This window comes from Trachymyrmex septentrionalis, unplaced genomic scaffold, assembly GCF_001594115.1.
Source record: "Trachymyrmex septentrionalis isolate Tsep2-gDNA-1 unplaced genomic scaffold, Tsep1.0 scaffold71, whole genome shotgun sequence".
Classification (NCBI taxonomy): domain Eukaryota; kingdom Metazoa; phylum Arthropoda; class Insecta; order Hymenoptera; family Formicidae; genus Trachymyrmex; species Trachymyrmex septentrionalis.
The window spans coordinates 982,276-999,552 of record NW_017305895.1 but is presented as its reverse complement, the minus strand read 5'-3'; the positions used below and the strand labels follow the sequence as shown (position 1 = coordinate 999,552).

Below are 17,277 nucleotides of genomic sequence, written 5' to 3'. Positions count from 1 at the left end.
GAAGTCCTTTCACGTATTTACGGTAGTATTCACAGATTTGACGTCATTTAGGACTCGTAAAATATTTGACAAATTTTTTTCAAGAATTATACGACTTTCAAGAGTCGACTTTCTTTTAATGTAAAAATCATTATTCATCACTTTTGTCACTTTTTAACGTCGAGTTCTTTGCCCCAGATACAATACCCGTCAAACTTCTTTTCTTGCCCATTTATATTTCTTTTTCATTTCGAAGTAGAGATATCTTCTCAATTTATCTTGCTTGAAAATATTTGATATTTGTACAGTTTTAATCATTTGTCTTTTATGATAATAAGAGTAAATTTTATGATAATAAGTAAAGTTGAAGCAGATATATCACACAACACAGTACCAATTTCTCATCGAAAAGTAATCACTCCAACTTTTGTATTTTTCTTCCGCTAGAAAATCGTTTATAATCCGGGTCAAACATTTCTATTAAGCTTAATTCATTTTTAATTACTTCTCACGGTCGCGACGTAAGCGAAAGTGCGCAAAAATAAGCCGCTCGTGAAATAGCCAGCACCAGACTGCCTTCGCTGCTCCATGCGACTTGCCCCGACTGATTTTTCGAGTATGTCCGACCTGTCAACGGCCTGATGGAACGGGGAAAGACTCCAAGAAAAACGCACGATCGCTAAGTTAGAAATGAATCATCAGTCGGTTCGTAAGGCTACCGTTGACGATTAATTCTTCCGCTCGTTATTACGGTCGACGGCCGATAGATTGGTGTGCGTGAAGGAAAAAAGCTTTTACGCCACATTTTTGTGTTCAGGACGAACGATCGTTTCGGATCGGCAGCGCTTGGGATTGCAGCGATGAAAATTTGATCGTCGGAGAGAAAGAGAGAGAGAGAGAGGGAGAGAGAGAGAAAGAGAGAGAAAGATAGAGGATTCCCACGTGGTGCTTTCACGGCAATTTGGAATTTCGTGTAGGCCCGTTATTCTTTGCGACAGAAATAACTCAGGGCACCCCATATGAACGTAGTCTGACAGCACAGTGTGTAAACACCTCGTAGTCAACCAATCGGTCGAACCACTGGGAATAGATACTTCAAAAAGTCCAGATACATCTTCACAAGGCAAGAAAAGAGTTCGTAGATTTAATATTCTGTGTTAAATATAGCAATTGAGCGACGAATTGAATTTCCGAAAGAAGTAAAATATAAATTTCAGACAATATAGTTTTAATTTAAGCCATTTATTCCAAGTCGATTGTAATTCAGTCATCGCGAAGTTATCTTAAAATGCCAATGTAAAAAAAGTCTATTTTAAATTGATTTAAAAGTTTATTATATGAAAGTTAAAACTTGGGAAATCGATGTATAATATTGTTATGTTCTATAATATTATATCGCAATTGTTGAAGTTTTGTGGAGCAAAGATTTTCTTTGGCGATTTAAAACTTTTCAAGTTTAGTGTACCTTTCGAAAGAGTTCTATTCACGATCGTTCGACTAAGTTTTCAAGGAAGCTCGCGTTTTTATGCTGCACACGCTGCACGCGCTGCTTTTACGTGTCGCAAAATAAATTTCCTTGTCGTATTCCCGCATTTACTGTCGCGTTTACTGTTTGCGGTCGCGCACAGCAGCTTCAGAAACGTTTACGAAGTGCGGATTTACGAATGTCGGTTCCTACGAATCCTCTGTGACGCTCGGACGACGATCATAAGGAGATTTTATCGTTACGACATTGTATCTCCGTACATAACATGAAACGTTATATCTTAGCTTGTCGTCGTTTATTTCTCGTCCGAGATATCTCGAGCGTGACTACTTAAAATGTCTACATCAGTTGTCTGACTTATAATGGCAACAGCTTTTCGTACGCAGAAAAACTTTCTCTTTTCAGATCTTCAAGTCGTTTAAAAACTTCTTTATCGATATCTATATATTATAGAGTGATTCAGAGTTATTTTTACATTTGAAAATGTTTCCTTCCTATATTTTTAAGCACAATACAATTTTAAATTTAATTGTTTAATCTTCTTTAAAATTAAAATCAATTAAAATTTAATTTTTATCATTGCATAAAAATATTTGAGTGGAACACCGCACACGCGATTTCTATCGCGTATAAATATAAGATAGAAAATTTTCAAATTGTTAATTTATTATTTTTGAAGACGTAAGTATCAATGGAAAAGGAATATCGGAAAGTCGTTTTATCGTCGTTGCGAAGATTCGCTGTATTGCGTTTCAGAATATCGTCTACATTTCTACCGCTAGCTGCGATTGTTCTGCAATCTTCGTTCTGCAATCAAAGACTAACGGGAAGAAAAATGAAAGGATTAAGTGAAGCACGAAACGAACGTCGCCCACGTTACGGCGAAACTCGATTTTGTGACGAGGAGAAAAAAAGAATTCTAATTGTACTCAACTCAGTCGTTGCAGCGTATAGCGCAATAAAAGGGTCGGCAATAAAAGGCAGCGAGGCAGCTAACGGTGAAGAGGTATTTTTATGGGAGACGTGCTGTTACTGTCCCGATTTTCTCGAGCAAATGTCTCAATGTCCACGCAGGATGGCAGTTGATAAATGCACGCGCAATTTGACGCGGTTCGCGAGTCCTTTCCTTTACGGTACCTATCTTTATTCCACGTTCGTATTCACACACGGTTTGCAATATACACTCCTCGTGTTTCCTCCCGTGCATTTAGATTCTACGCTCTGAACTTCTATTTCGAAAAAAAACAACATCAAGAATGGGAGCGAATGTTGACTTGAATGTGAAAATATATAGAAAATAATATGCTGAAGGAGAAAATTTAATTTTCATAAATTAAGAGCGTGGTAATATAAATGATAAGCGTGGTAATATTACGAGATTGTAATATTTGCTTTCATGATGCATTATTCTGTTACGTTATTTAAAGGATCGCAGAGGGGGGGGGGGGGGGAAATTACTCCCCCAGCGACAATTCCCGAATAAATCTGCGTTCGCGATTTAGGCAGATGGTAATCGCGAACAGAACAAAAGAAAAACCGCGTCCGCACTCCCAACCAAAGCCTCCATTGCGCCGGCAATGTAAACATCTGATATATATAGCGGCGAGAGAAAACGGCGAAAAGTTTTAGCGAGTGCTTCTGACAATCTTTAAATGACGCTTGATGGGACGTATGTGTCAGAAAAAATTGTTTTTTAAGAAAATAATAAAGTAATTAATTAATTTTTGTTGCAATTTTTAATTTTTTTATTGAAAATTTGTTTTTTTTTTTTTTAAGAAAGTAATAAATAATAAATTAGTCTTTGTTGTAACTTTTTAATTGACTTCATCGAAACTTACGGTATTTATAGTTCTTTTTTAGTTTTGTTATATTTTACAAGCACACAAGTAGCGACTATAATATGGTCCTCTTTTGAATTGATATACTTGTAGTTTAAAATGCTCGTGACGTTTTTAATGAAGTTGTGAAATAGCGCTTTTGCGGTTGTAACTTTCTACCATAGAAAACCGTGAAGTTACCAGCTACAATATCTTTTAGGGCACCATATAACTGGCGCAGACATTTTCAATTTTTCAGAATCAGTCTGTAACGTGATTTCATCTCTTGTTCCTGTCGTTGTTTTCTTCTCTTTCCTTTTCATTTCTGCCGTAGAAATTCTTTATGTCCGCGGATATCTTCGGGCACGTTTCCGGGACAGAACGAGAGATCGGAGATCGGTTATTTTTCTTTCTCTTTACGCCGAGATAACCTCGAGTTTTCTTAGTTCTGTCCGCTTTATTGCCTCGCCTCGTCCGTCTTCTTCTTACGCCCGTAGCAACGCGTACGAGTGAAACGCGCCCTTCGATTCTAATAGAACATCGTAAAACCGCGACGACGTCGTGAAAACTGCAGAAGACGATGCAGCGGGTAACATTCTTCAGCGAGCATTCTTGGTGTGTTCGGGAGATCGTCGCTTTTCCAATTTCTTCGAACTTCACATTTCTCGACTTCCACTTTTTCTATGCTGATTTTTTGCAGGGAATGTGCCGGACATGTGAGAAATATCCACGAGGAAAAATAGATGACTGGACAACTTCGTTGTGAATAACCCGCCTTTCTTGATTAAAATATTCTAGGATGAAAATCGCGCGCCATGTATAATAGTTTAACTGGTTTTTATTAATAAGCTCCTTGTTTGTTCATTCATTATAAATACACGCTAATTATCGTGATAATGATTCCAATAGTCGAAGAATTTAGCCAATATAATCGTTGATTGTTCCATTAATCACATTAAGGTCAGTTAACCGATATTGATATTCGATTTAGTTTTTTAATTTAATAAATTTTTCTTTTTCGTTTGTCCTACTTTTAGAAAGAAGTCTTATGCTAAAAATAAAGCGACGAAACCAAACGTTAACAATCTAATATGTGTCATCACATTATTAGACTTAAGTAAACAGAGATCACAAAAATCACAAAGATACACCAATAACCGTAATATTACTTTCTCAGTAACCGTTAGGTTAGTAAGGGCACATCTAGACACTTTTTGAACCAGAGGACCGAGACGTCAGCCCATCTTGCTGTCATCATTGGCTTCTTCCCTTTTCGAACGTAAAAGCTTCTTTCCTATCTTCTCTCGTTCCACCCTTTTTCTCCCTAAGCTTCGCTATGTCACGTCAAATCAAGTTTGACCCTCGCTTTTCTTTACACCGCATCCGTACGAAAAGAAAGACAGGAGGTTTCTTTGGCACATACCTTTTTCTTCTTCTTCCTCTTCCACCTTCGTGATTTCTTTTTATTCACCTTCCCCGTCGTGTTCGTCGTCGTCGTTATCTTCGTCGTCGCCGTTGTCTTCGTTATCGTTATCCTCTTCTCTTCATCCTATCCTCCTCCTCCTCCTCCTCCTCCTCCTCCTCCCCTTCCTCCTCTTCCTCCACCTTCTTTTCTTTCTTTCCGCGGCCACGGCCGTGCGGAATTCGAACCAGGGTTCGATTTGGCGGCACCCGGTTGGAGCTGGTCGGCATTACTGCGTTAGAGTAGACTGTTCGCACCCAAAGTCTACCTCCTTCTCAACTTCTCTCCGTCTTTCTCTCTTTCGTCTCCTCAGCCCTCCGCCTCTTTCCCTTCTCCATTCTCTCTTTCTCACTCTGTTGTCCACAGTTTCCTTCGCTCTCACTCTCTTTCTCACGTTTTTCCCTTCCCCTCCTTTATCTCTCATTCTCGCTTTCGTAAACGCTCCGTGACCAGTCTCAATTTTCTCTTTTTCTCTCTCCCGCTATTTTCCGGCGATGCCACTCTCCCACCTCGAGATCTTTTCTCTCTCTTTCTCTTTCTCGCTTCTTGGTCTCGTTCCATCTCTCTTCTTCTTCACACCAGCCGGTTCTCCGTCTTTTTTTCTCTTACGAACCGCAGGCGCTATCTTACCGATCTAAAATTACCCTAGAAACGCCGTTTTCCTTCTCTTTCTCCCTCCTTCTAATATCGTCCTTTCCTACCGCTTTTCCTCCCGCGACTTTCAACATGCCGGCTTCCGCTATGGACGCGTAACTTGCCTCTCTGAGGTGAGCGACTCATTCCTGAGTAGGATCGGTTACTTAAATCAGATTTAGAGATCGATATTTAGATTTGCGATAGATATTATCGTAGTGTGTTGATGAATTCGGTGACAGGCGACGAGTCGATCGGTAATCGGAAAATAATTTGTAGGAATGAAGAATGAGAAAAATGATTTTGAAGATAAAGTGAAACAGTGAGATCAGCGTGCGGTGTTTTTTCACTATTTATTTTTAAAGCTTTGTTTTACACTAATAAAGTTACCTGTGCAGTGAAGTAAACAAAAAGTTAGATTAATAAGGTGCAAAAATAACGAGATTTATTAAATATAGATTTAAAGAAATAAATATAGATTATTTATTAAATAAGTGTACAGAAGCAAAAACTACCAAGTTATTCTCTTTCGGATATTAAACGATAATAATTTTTATCGTAATTTTTACCGAAGAAAAGCGGATTAATAATCTTAAATTTAATCTCACTTTAACATTAATTTTATTTTGAATGGGTTGATGATTTAAGAAGTTGGATTTCACAGATTTAAAATAGTTGCAATGTATGATATTGTCTCATCACATTTCTATTAAAATACGATCGTTTTTACAATTTTTAAGGTACCCGTAGCAATCAATTTTTGAGTTTATTCAGATAATTCCTATGCAAAAGATAAAATCACAATGGTCAAGATCAGTCCGTCAGCGAATCGTTTTCTCGTGCGTGCAATTCGCGACGGTAGCCACCGTTTTTTTTAATGGTCTCTGCAATTTTATGCCTTAAAGTGTCGTAAACGTCGCAGCTGACTTATGGTTATAAAAGATGCGGAAAGGTACGCACGCTATGTAAATTCCTGCTGCGCGTTTCATGCACCATAAACTTATAAATGACCGGGGGGGACAGTTCGCTCAATTCGTAAGCGTTTACCTTCGACTATGTCGCGTATTTATTAACAACGATCCAATCAATCTTTGGTACTGTTCCAAATTCGAATAATGGAAATATTTGTACGTTCCATTTTTAAACTCGCAACGCTGCGGACGGCCCGTGTGTTTATGTTTCCTTTACTATACATGCATTGCAGTACGTTGCAACGCTCACGCAGCAGCATTTGATACATATACAAATTGTAAGATCACAGACAGATAGCATAATAAATCATTATCATTGAAGTTCGAGAAACACAAATAATTCTGCATTTTATAAATATTAGTTCTATCGCGTTGCAGTCACGGCTGTTAGAGCTGAGTCTTTATTTCATAACAGCGATCAGTTTTCACTTCACCAAGCCGAGGTCCGAGAAAAAAATTCAACAATCGTCAATTCAACGAAAGCATGTGTGTGAAGCCGGATTTTGCTTTATTTGCAGTTTGCATTATTTCCGTGGTTCGCGTCGCGTCGCATGGAGAAGCTCGATCGCAGAGGCAATTCCCATCGTGTTCCGCGCTTCGGACTTCTATATCTGGCCCGGGCCAACACTGTTCTGCGTTTGGCCAAATAAAATACCACAGGCTTTCCAAAAAGAGGTTCAAGATCGCTCGTCCGTTTGGCTAGAGTTCGCGCAGTGATCTCGATTTAGGCGTGTGACATATTTCCGTGCAGCTTCTGGCTACACGTATCTGGACGCACCTGTCACACCTCCTCTCTCCGTTCTCCTGTTCTCTGCCCTCCCACTACAGTGGAATCCGAGTATCGTATCTGTGGCCGACGAGGATCCACTCCGACCTGCGATTCACGCGCATATCCGCGTGTTACTGCGCGGCCTACATCCGCGGCTAAATCCACGGAGACTTCGGCTCGGTGACGAATGGATCATTCGTGTGGATTTCCGCGCGATTCCGGAAAATTAGCAGCCTATACTGTCTTAATGCGATTTAGTTTCATAGTGATGATGCAATTAAAATTTATGGCAATGAAATGCATTGTTTAAATGTAATATTTATTGTGTATAATAATTGTGAGAATTATTATGATTTTTTTTTAAGAAAGCGAAAATATTTTTTGATGAAAATATCGTTTTTCCAATTTTATTCTTTCCTTGGGAAAGTTTTGAGTCAAGTAAAAAGACGCAATTTTTAAAAATTGAAATATAAAACAGCAAATAATAAATTCACGTATTAATTACAATATTATTGTTATTTTGAATCGAAGATGATGGGGATTATAAAAAAAGAGACACGATTATAATTTTGATTAAGGTTAAACACATAATTTAAGATGCAGTAGCATTAAGTATCACTAAATCGATGCTCAATTAATAATTGTGATATTATTATTTCAGTTTATGATTGCGTTTCAAGTCCGGCAGTAAGCGGCGCCAGTTTGTATAAATAAAAGATTTACAATAGAATTTACATATAAAAATTAGATATCTATATGCAAGATCTAACTTCGATTGTATTAACTTTTTCTCACTTGTTTAAATATGTTCACAAATTGTGGCTGTATAAATTTTATAAATCGCAACCAATATCTTTTCGAGAAATAAACATCTAATTTCGTCTTATTTTCAAGCGCATTGATCTTCCTGTGATTTGAGCGAGCGCCAAACGAAATGACTCGTAACAAAAATTCCAGGCGTTTCCGCGCGATTGGCAAAGATTTTTATAGCAAAAAAGAATAAAGAAAATCACGTCGTAAACCTAGAAATTGCGAGTTTCACCGTGACATGCAACAAAGTTGCACGAAGTTTGATCGAGTGCGCTGGTTTCCGCAAACGCGGTGGTCGCTGAAATTTCCATTATTACACGTTCAAGTACCCGCCAACGACGTACATCGTCGCGATAAGCGCGCGCGTGGATGATAATTACTTCACAAGCGGGGAAATCAGAGAAGTTTACTCCACTTGGGTATGGAGTGTGCCGATGTTACCACCGCCGGGAGTACTCGCGGGTTGCAGCTTATGCGTATTTCCATAGGGCTACGAACTTCAGTGGCACCCCAATGTTCCGCTAGCCTCACCTAGAATCAAGAAAGCAACCTTAGCGCAACTTAATCAACTTGCGTACGCAACTGGCTTTAACTCCCTATAACGTAACTGTTTCCAGTGAAAATTGGTGAAGTAGTTAAATTGCTAAATGACAGTGTAGAATACAAACTTGAATTTTTATTAACAGTTTTTATTAATAATGAAATGTAATTTAATTCTTTACATATACAAGTACTAGAAAAAATTTAGTTGTTTCTACTAAATACATTTTTCTGCTTTGTAAATAACAAAAATATTAAATATATAAAAATAAATTTGTTTATTTTTATTATTTTCATTACTAATTAAATAATTTAGCTTACATATAATTATAGTTTTATTTAGAATGTTTTAAACAAAAATTTTTGTAAATTAAGAAAAATTATTATATTGTTACAATCAAACTTTGGTTTATAAAATAAAACATTTACGAAAAAAATAATTTTCTTGGTGACAATATTATAAATGAATAGGTTATTCTACGTATAAATAATCTATGAAGTAATATTTCTTGGAACTTTTATGAAATATAAATAAAACCGATTATATTTAAAAAATTGATAATTTAAAAAAATATTTAGTATTGATACATTTTTTAATATTATTAATAACATTTAGTTTTTAATATAATTGTCGCAAATTGTTAAATATTAGTATCATTTTCCTATTCTTTTTATCCAATTAATTTCATGCAAAATTTTCAACAGCATTAAGGCTTTAAAATCTTTGGCAATTTATTTATTTTACTTTTTCTGATTGATATCTTGTGCTCATAAATGTGCTATTCTAATTGAGATTGTCAGGAAATGGTCCGATCATTCAGCCAACGTTAACCCGAGATACGCCTGTACTTTACAAGGAGTTAATTTCGTCGCGCATCGAGACACGATTTTGATGAACCCTTTCGAGCGCATTTAATTTCCTTGGGACTCTCCCTAACTGAATAGAGAAACGTCGCTTTACGAGTCGACGATTTATCGCGTGCGTGTGAGATCTATTGGGTATTCTTGTGGCAAAAGAGAAAGAAAACTTCGCGATAGCCCAGCTGGTTATTCGTCGGACATTGGATATCGTTAAAGTGGTTGCCGTCAATGTGGTCTCCGCGTAAAAGCGGTTTTTCCGCCTTCGCCTTTACGACTATCGTCGTGATCAGTTGTACGATCGTGAACGAACAAATTGGCTACGCAAGGCAGTGGATTATTTTCGCATTGAACACTTGCATTGGACGCTTTAATTCTATTTTCATAAAATTTCGTTACTTAAGAGTGTACATTACAGGGTCTTGCATAATGCATAAAATGCACAAGAAAATGAACCAATCAAAGTTCTTCATTTCCTTCCTTTCCGTGAAATAAAAGACTCTGATTGATTGATTTTCTATATTTTATTTATTATGTTTTATGTAAATGTCTGTGATCTAATTTTTTACGTTGTCGATATGACGGTGCAACAATCGCATTTGCCGTTTGAAGTGCGAGGCGCATTGTTTCCAATTAATCTTAAAAACTGGATTTGTTAATTTATAAAACTTTATGAATAATTTTTGAATATATCGAGCATTTTGCTTACAGAATTAAACCTATTTGCGTAATCTTTTTGGCTTTTTTTTCATTATGCATTATTAGTCCGTTGGTTCTATATTTATGTTATATCTTTATTCACGTTATATCTCGGAGAAACAACATTTTTCACAAGCATAACAATGAGTCATGCCCGCACGCTCGTGCTCACTCACACAAGCATATTTTTGCATCTTTAATTAAATTTTCACGCGTGCGCGTGTGGAACAAAGGGCCCTCATTGAGCGTTCTTGCCGACGATTGCTCCTGTTTTGCGCGATCGTGGAGGTCCGCCAACAATAACGCATAATTTTTGCGAGGGCGGAGAAAACGATTAGCGGGAAGCGGGGACGGTCGGGTTGCGAAAAATTTCATATTCGACGTCAGCGTGGAAAATGCATATGCATACATGCGGCATATATTTCTGCCTGCATCGCGTATATTTGTCCGCGTGCCACACGCGCGTTTAAATAGGAGACCAGCAGTGCTTTTCGTCCACGTCCCGACTGTATATTGTATCCCCCCCCCTTCCCCTCCATCCCCCCCGTGTTGTTTTCTCTCCTCTCCATCCCGTGGAGCCGAGCTTTTAATTAACCCGTTTGTTTGTCCGCAGGTTGGTATTCTTGAATTGTGCGGCCCTACGCCGGAAGTATGGCGGGACCAACAGCGCGATGTGTAAGTACAGCGTACCTTTGCGTGTGTCGGTCGATGTTTGGGGTTAGCGAAATTACATTTTTCTTCATGCACTCGATTCTTCTACTGCCGTTTTGTCAGTCCCGCTATTTGTGCTACGCCCGGAATACCGTTGTTACATTTTTACAGTGTACTTGGCAATACTTTTATCCACGAATTACGCGAGAGAGAAGTATGACGTTGGTTTACAAAAAGAAAAATATTATTTCGATGTGTATGTTATATCTAACTATCTTAATAAAGTGTTATGCCTAATTATTTTAATGAGTAAAATTTATGAATATTTGCATTTCATGTATAATATAAAAATAAAGTTTAGGCTCTCTTGGTACGCAAAGAAAATTAATAATCCTTTAAACGCATTTTTAATATGACATAATTTATTTTTTTTTAATACACTTTTGTTTATATTATTGTGTTCTTAATCCACCTTTCACTCCACCATTCTATAATATTTATAGAAGCATCTTTTTAATTTTATATATATTATACATAGATTATATACATATATGTACATATATATATATATATTGAAAAAAAAATTAAAAAGATACTGTCCTATAAATAGAATGATGGGAAGAAATAGGTTAAAATGTTTGACACTTCGATTGAAAAAAATTGTTTATGATATATATATGTTCATTTTTATGAAAGATATAAACAATGGAATGGGTTAGGTATGCCATATAACATATATTGTTTCTGCAGTTTAAAGGTTAAGCTTTTTGTATAATTATCGAAACACACTTCGATATATTGATGTGTGCTCTTTACAACTTGTAAAAAAATTTTTATATTGCTGTCAAAATAGGAGGTTTTAAGAATATCTAGATAAAAAAGATAATATGATAAATAATTTATACAATACAGTGAGAAAAAAATGTATTAAATTTTAATAAATGTTTGTTTGAATATTTACTAGATAAATGTAAACATATATTTATTTGATGCAATGGCCATTATATATATATAATTGAATTTAACTATTATTATTTATTTTTTTATTTAGCAAATATTAATTTCTTGTAAATAAATGTTATATTAGTACTATGTAAATAATTATTTATTAAAATTTAATACATTTTATTTTCAGTGTACGTATATAGTTAGCCTTAATATTGTTGATTAGTCTAGATCCTGTCAAATCCAATCATGTTTCGTGGTTTATCTGCTTTCGAGTTTTACGATATCAGTCGCTTTTTTGTGTACGCACATATGGCTTTACCATGCTTCGAATCGTATCTTTCTTAACTCCGTAAATGCCCCGGGGATTTTGAGAGGATCAAAGAAGTCATAAATCGACGACCAAGTAGCTCGAATCCTGTTCGAGAACCTTCGCGAACCCCGACAGTAGTGATGTCCTATCGACATATCCTCCGACACTGTTTCTCGATTGACGTTTCACCAATGTCGCGCTGCCTCTCTCGTAAAATTTAAAATGATGTTTCTTTGAATTCATGACATAATTCGCCGATGGGTATGAATTCTATATAAGGAATGTTTGGTAAATTTAATATATTCTTATTATTATATTCTTTATTATATTCTCATTGAAATGTTTAATTTTTGCATTGAATATATCAATATATTCCACAATATCAATTTCTCTTATGATTTTTTATTCAGAGTTGTGTGTATAAATGTATATTAAAATGGTAAATTCTAAAAATTTTAATAAGCTCATGCACTTTTATACGAACAGTTAATAAATTTATTGTAGAATGTATCGTACTACAGAATAATGGACATAACTTTTCTCGTTCGGGCGCGACGCGAAGTTAATTACAAATTTCATATATTGCGTATATATAAACTCAACAATTTTAAAGTCAAACTCAAAGTTATTCTGAAACGAGCGGGTAATATATGACACGGCAAACGGAAAAGAGTTAGGGAGAGGGAGGAGGAGAGAAAGTGCAACCGGGTTACAACCAGGCCACGTATAGAAACGAACTATGCGTGCGGATCTAATTTACGCAGACGCAAGTACGCGAGCAACGCTTTCAAAGTAAATTGCATTTCCCTTTGTCGGGCCCGTATCGTCTGCTCCTCGCCGCGGCGCGTCACTATGCACAATACGCGAAAATCAGCACACCATACACACATGCAAAACTACAAAAAAAAAAGGAAAGAAAGAGAAAAAGGGAGGAAAAAAATGGACTAGAGAGAGAGAGAGAGAGAGAGAGAGAGAGAGAGAGAAAGAGAGACAGAGGGCAAGCGACGGGGCTCGTTAAGAGCCCATGAAAACTGTATGGAAAATAAATTGCATGGTCAGCGTGAACATAGTTGTGAGAGAATTACTCGCGCTATGGCTTTGGCGCAATATGCGTCCGTCCTGCACACGTAGAAACGCAATGTTCGCCTATACTCGTACGTCGGGCAGATTCATCGAGTTAATTAAACTTTGAGGTAATATGCGCCATTCCCGGTAATTTTTTTTGTTTTAGTTGATACTCTCTCCATAACCTCGGGCAATAGGATATAACGTCGCGCGCACAGGAGATATTAAACCGCAATTTAATTGCCAGCTAATTCTTATTCGGCGGAAACAATATACTGTCTGCTGTAGGCACGATAAAATAAATCGCTTTAACGTTTTTAACGGAAGAGAGGTCGGGAATATTTATTTTGCGATTATTCGGAGTTATTGATATTATAATTATATAAATACTCCATATTTATACGCACGTTGCAAAATTTTATTTTACATTAATAGAATACGTTAAATTTGTTTTAAATCTTCCTGTGCCTAGCATATAAAGCTTCCTAATTTTTATTAATGTTAAATAATTTTTGCCTGTCATATTTATGATTATTTAAAATTTACTTGAAAAAATTTATGCTGCAAAAAGAATTTTTTATTTGCAAGAAAATGATTTAAACATTTTAATGATTACACATATGCCATTAGCTTGTCGAAACAATATCGATGCAAGCGCAAATAACGATAGTCGTAAATTCGGATCAGATCGTACTGTGCGAATCAGAGTTTTCCTTTTTCCATTAAAATGATTGATCGAAATTCATATCTCGTCTTTTAGCTTCGTCGCTTTGCTCGCCGTTTGGCGGATGTATCCGCATTTATTTATGAAGGTATAGGCATTTTTACGTAGTGGCTCTTTTTTATCATTTTGAATCGATATGTATCGATGTACAATATATCGCGGGCTTTCTCTGGTTGATCGTATTTCAAAGCTCGTTAAACCGCGTTAACGGTTGGCATACTGGGTGCACGCCAGCAGGATGCGTTTATGCCGTATAAGATTCTAAACGACGCTATACATTTCACTTTGGCCATTTATCGTCTGTAAAATAGGCTAGTTTGGCGCCAGACAGCGCGAAACGTCAGGTTTCATTGCGGAAGCTTGCCTTACGTTTCAGTTTTACATCAGACTGAACGTGGAGCAAATTGAAGGCGAAACCGTAGTAGACACATTTTTAATCACATGCTCGTAAAGTAAAATATTTCTCCACTATTTTATTATATTTTCCTTTACGGTTAAATATATAATATAAAAAGAAAAATCTAGAATCTCGTCTCTCAGAATAATTGCATTATGTTATTGTTTTAATCTTAAAAAAATAATTAGTTGTTTAATCTTTTAAAATAATAATTCACATAGCAAAAGCTACTTTATTTAAAATAAAATTTCACTTAAACACATTAATTTTTTACTCTGGCTTCTTCAAATTTTTAAAGTAATGATAATAAAAATAATCTCTGATGTCAACATTCAAAATTTTATTATGTCTATGAATTTTTATTCAGTAAAATAACTTTAACAATTTCTCGTTATAATATTTATCCATAAAGATTTTATAAACTAATATCGCCAATAAGTTATATAATGATGTGTTGTAAAACATCGCGTTTACCACTACTGTGGAAAGTAATGATTGATCTCCTGTTGAGGAAATTGTGAAACTTATACAACAGCCGTTGACACGATTGCATCATGGAGGAAGCATCTTCATTAATAAAACTTATTTTCGTTGAGGTCGTGCAGATCCATCCATCATCCATTAAATTACACGCCGTCGTAGTTTGTCTCGCGTAAAATCACAATATCGCATAATTAAAGTGAAATTATGTGATTGAAAGAATGAGAAAAGTTTCCGATATTTACTTACGCACGGAAATGCTATTTCCGTCAATTCATTACGCGAAGAAGATGGATTATTGGATAATGCTTTTCTCTCGCTGCTTCTCCTTTCCTGTCTACGAAGTTTTTGTGCATATTATTTTTGTATGGTACGTGATTAGTCAAAGTTAATTAATTAATTAATTATTTGTTATTATACATACACTCACATAAATTACAGGAAAGGAGAATTTGACATGATTGTTTTTTCCTCTCAGATTATTTTCACAAATTAATCAATATTATTTTGTTTATACGCATACGTTCGTGCTTACTCTATACATTTGTGATTTTATATTACTTTCGACGCATGCCCGCTAATCTGATGGGAGTTTGCACCACATCGGATATTTATAAGCCGAACAGTCGCGCCTAACTCCAAGAATGGCAAAACGAGCGATTATATCGTGTGACTCGATGCGCCAAGTCAGATTACACGTGGCAAAGAGAGCTTAGCTCCGAGCTCTTGCTATACCTTCGCTGATCCTAAATCCTGTTGGCCCTTGTCAACCGAGTTCAAGAACTTTGAAAGCGACGTGGGCGGCCGCGACCGTCGTATTTCCACCTACCTTTCTATCCCTCTTTTACGGGCGCGAGATATATATTTCGAGGTGCACAGTCGACGCGTACGGAGGCAGCTGAATTTGCCCGTAAATCGACTGTGTAAAATTATTGTCCTCACACCTCCTTCCCGGTCTCCAAATTCGGATGTGTTGATGAAGAATCGCGTTTGCCGCATCGACGCGTCACCCCATGTTCGTTTACACCTGGGGATCTGCAACTCCCGTTAAATGTTTTCACGTGTCGATTCAATCATCATTATATGTATTTTTATTGGTTCCGCTGAGTTCACGTTACTTCAACTTTATTTGTCGATATTTATGATTAATATTGACAAAGTGACATAAATAGAAAAATATTTAATTAATTACTGCATATCTATTAATTGATTGATTTATAGGATGTCAGTATGATCAGGATTAAAATCATTTATGCCCTCAGATGTAATAAAAAATATTTGATTAAATATATTTTTAAATTTAATTTCTATTATTATACTATAATAATATCCGCGTAATAAAAAGTATCTTTGATATATATACAGTGGGGATCAAATTATTAGAGCCACAGTTCGAAAAATGTGTTTTTTAAATTTATGTAGAAATCAAATCGATATATGAAGATTCAGTATGATAATATTTAGCATTTATTATTAGCGTTTATTATTTTGGAAATTTTCTTTAGAAAGATCTTTGCTCCTACTTATACTAAAAAAGTCTTCTATAAATAAGATATTTATAAATCATAATTCAACACTTACAAACTACTATGTCATAAAATAAACTACTTATTAAAACAATAATATAAAAACACACCAAAAATAATTAAAATGAATAATCTCAAAGGTTGTACTCAACATCAAGTGAAACATGAGATACTTTTAAATGGCGACTGATGACATTTATATTTAATTGTATGAGAGATAGATTTACCTAAAATAATGCCAAGGATATATTTAAAATTTGTAAACATCAGTATTTTATAGAAATTAATAATACAGTGTCTAGCTATGTTTCTATTTAAAAATTAATCGTTTTACCATAAAATCGTTAATTTATGCTGGTAGCTCCAATAATTTGATCATTTACTATATACAGATTATTTACGGATTTATTACGGTAATATTTTTACGGATTTTAAAGAACGTCTAAAAATTTTTTATATGTTTTAAGGTTCAGATGTAAATGATTGTTGGGTTTGATAGCTGATAAAAACTTTATCTATATTATAACGACGTATTATTTAATATTTTCTCTAAAAGGGTGGTTGATGTATGAGACTACTCCAAATTACCTTTTTATCGTCCTCGGTTTCTGCCCGAGTGCGCGGCTTTATATAGCAGTTAGTGCTATTAAGGAAATGCGCTTAGAGCGTTTCGAACATCTGCGTCTTCGTCATTAATCCTCTCTCCTACGTCGGCTCGTCTCATTGCCTCCCGAAACAGATAGACCAAGTCTCTCCCGTTGCCTCCCTTTTATCTTGTCTTTCACTCTGCAGTTACGGCAATTTTGCTTCGTCGCGTTTCATAAACATCTACCCCTTCGCTTGCCCGCGGCTCGTTTGTGCTACAAATTGCTCTAAGAAGATTTCGTTGGGCGATGCTTTTGATAGGCGCTCAGATCGTGATTTACGCTCTTTGCTCCACACTCCTTTTGGAATTTGTGAAACTGCTCTGCGACACATACAGGAAATCTTAATCTTGAATTTTGCGAAAGATAAGAAGTGAATTTAAAAAATCATTTGTAATAAAAACATGAAGAAAATATACCAAACAAATACGATGGAAAATATTCAGAATTTTTATTTTTTAATGTGATTTTTCTGTAGAACGTTATTCATAAAAAAAGATTATAATTA

At 35.8% G+C, this 17,277-nt stretch overlaps 1 protein-coding gene and 1 long non-coding RNA gene across 2 annotated transcripts in view; one reads left to right on the top strand and one right to left on the bottom strand.

Annotated features, from left to right (window-relative positions):
* LOC108753757 overlaps positions 1-4,741 on the bottom strand; it is a 12,639-nt gene extending 7,898 nt beyond the window's left edge. Inside the window, exon 1 of the long non-coding RNA XR_001939662.1 lies at positions 4,706-4,741. This is a non-coding gene — a long non-coding RNA (uncharacterized LOC108753757). The remainder of the gene's footprint in view (positions 1-4,705) is intronic.
* Positions 1-17,277, top strand: part of LOC108753755 (tyrosine-protein kinase transmembrane receptor Ror) — a 272,244-nt gene that overhangs the window by 83,725 nt on the left and 171,242 nt on the right. The gene's annotated exons all lie outside the window — the stretch shown is intronic.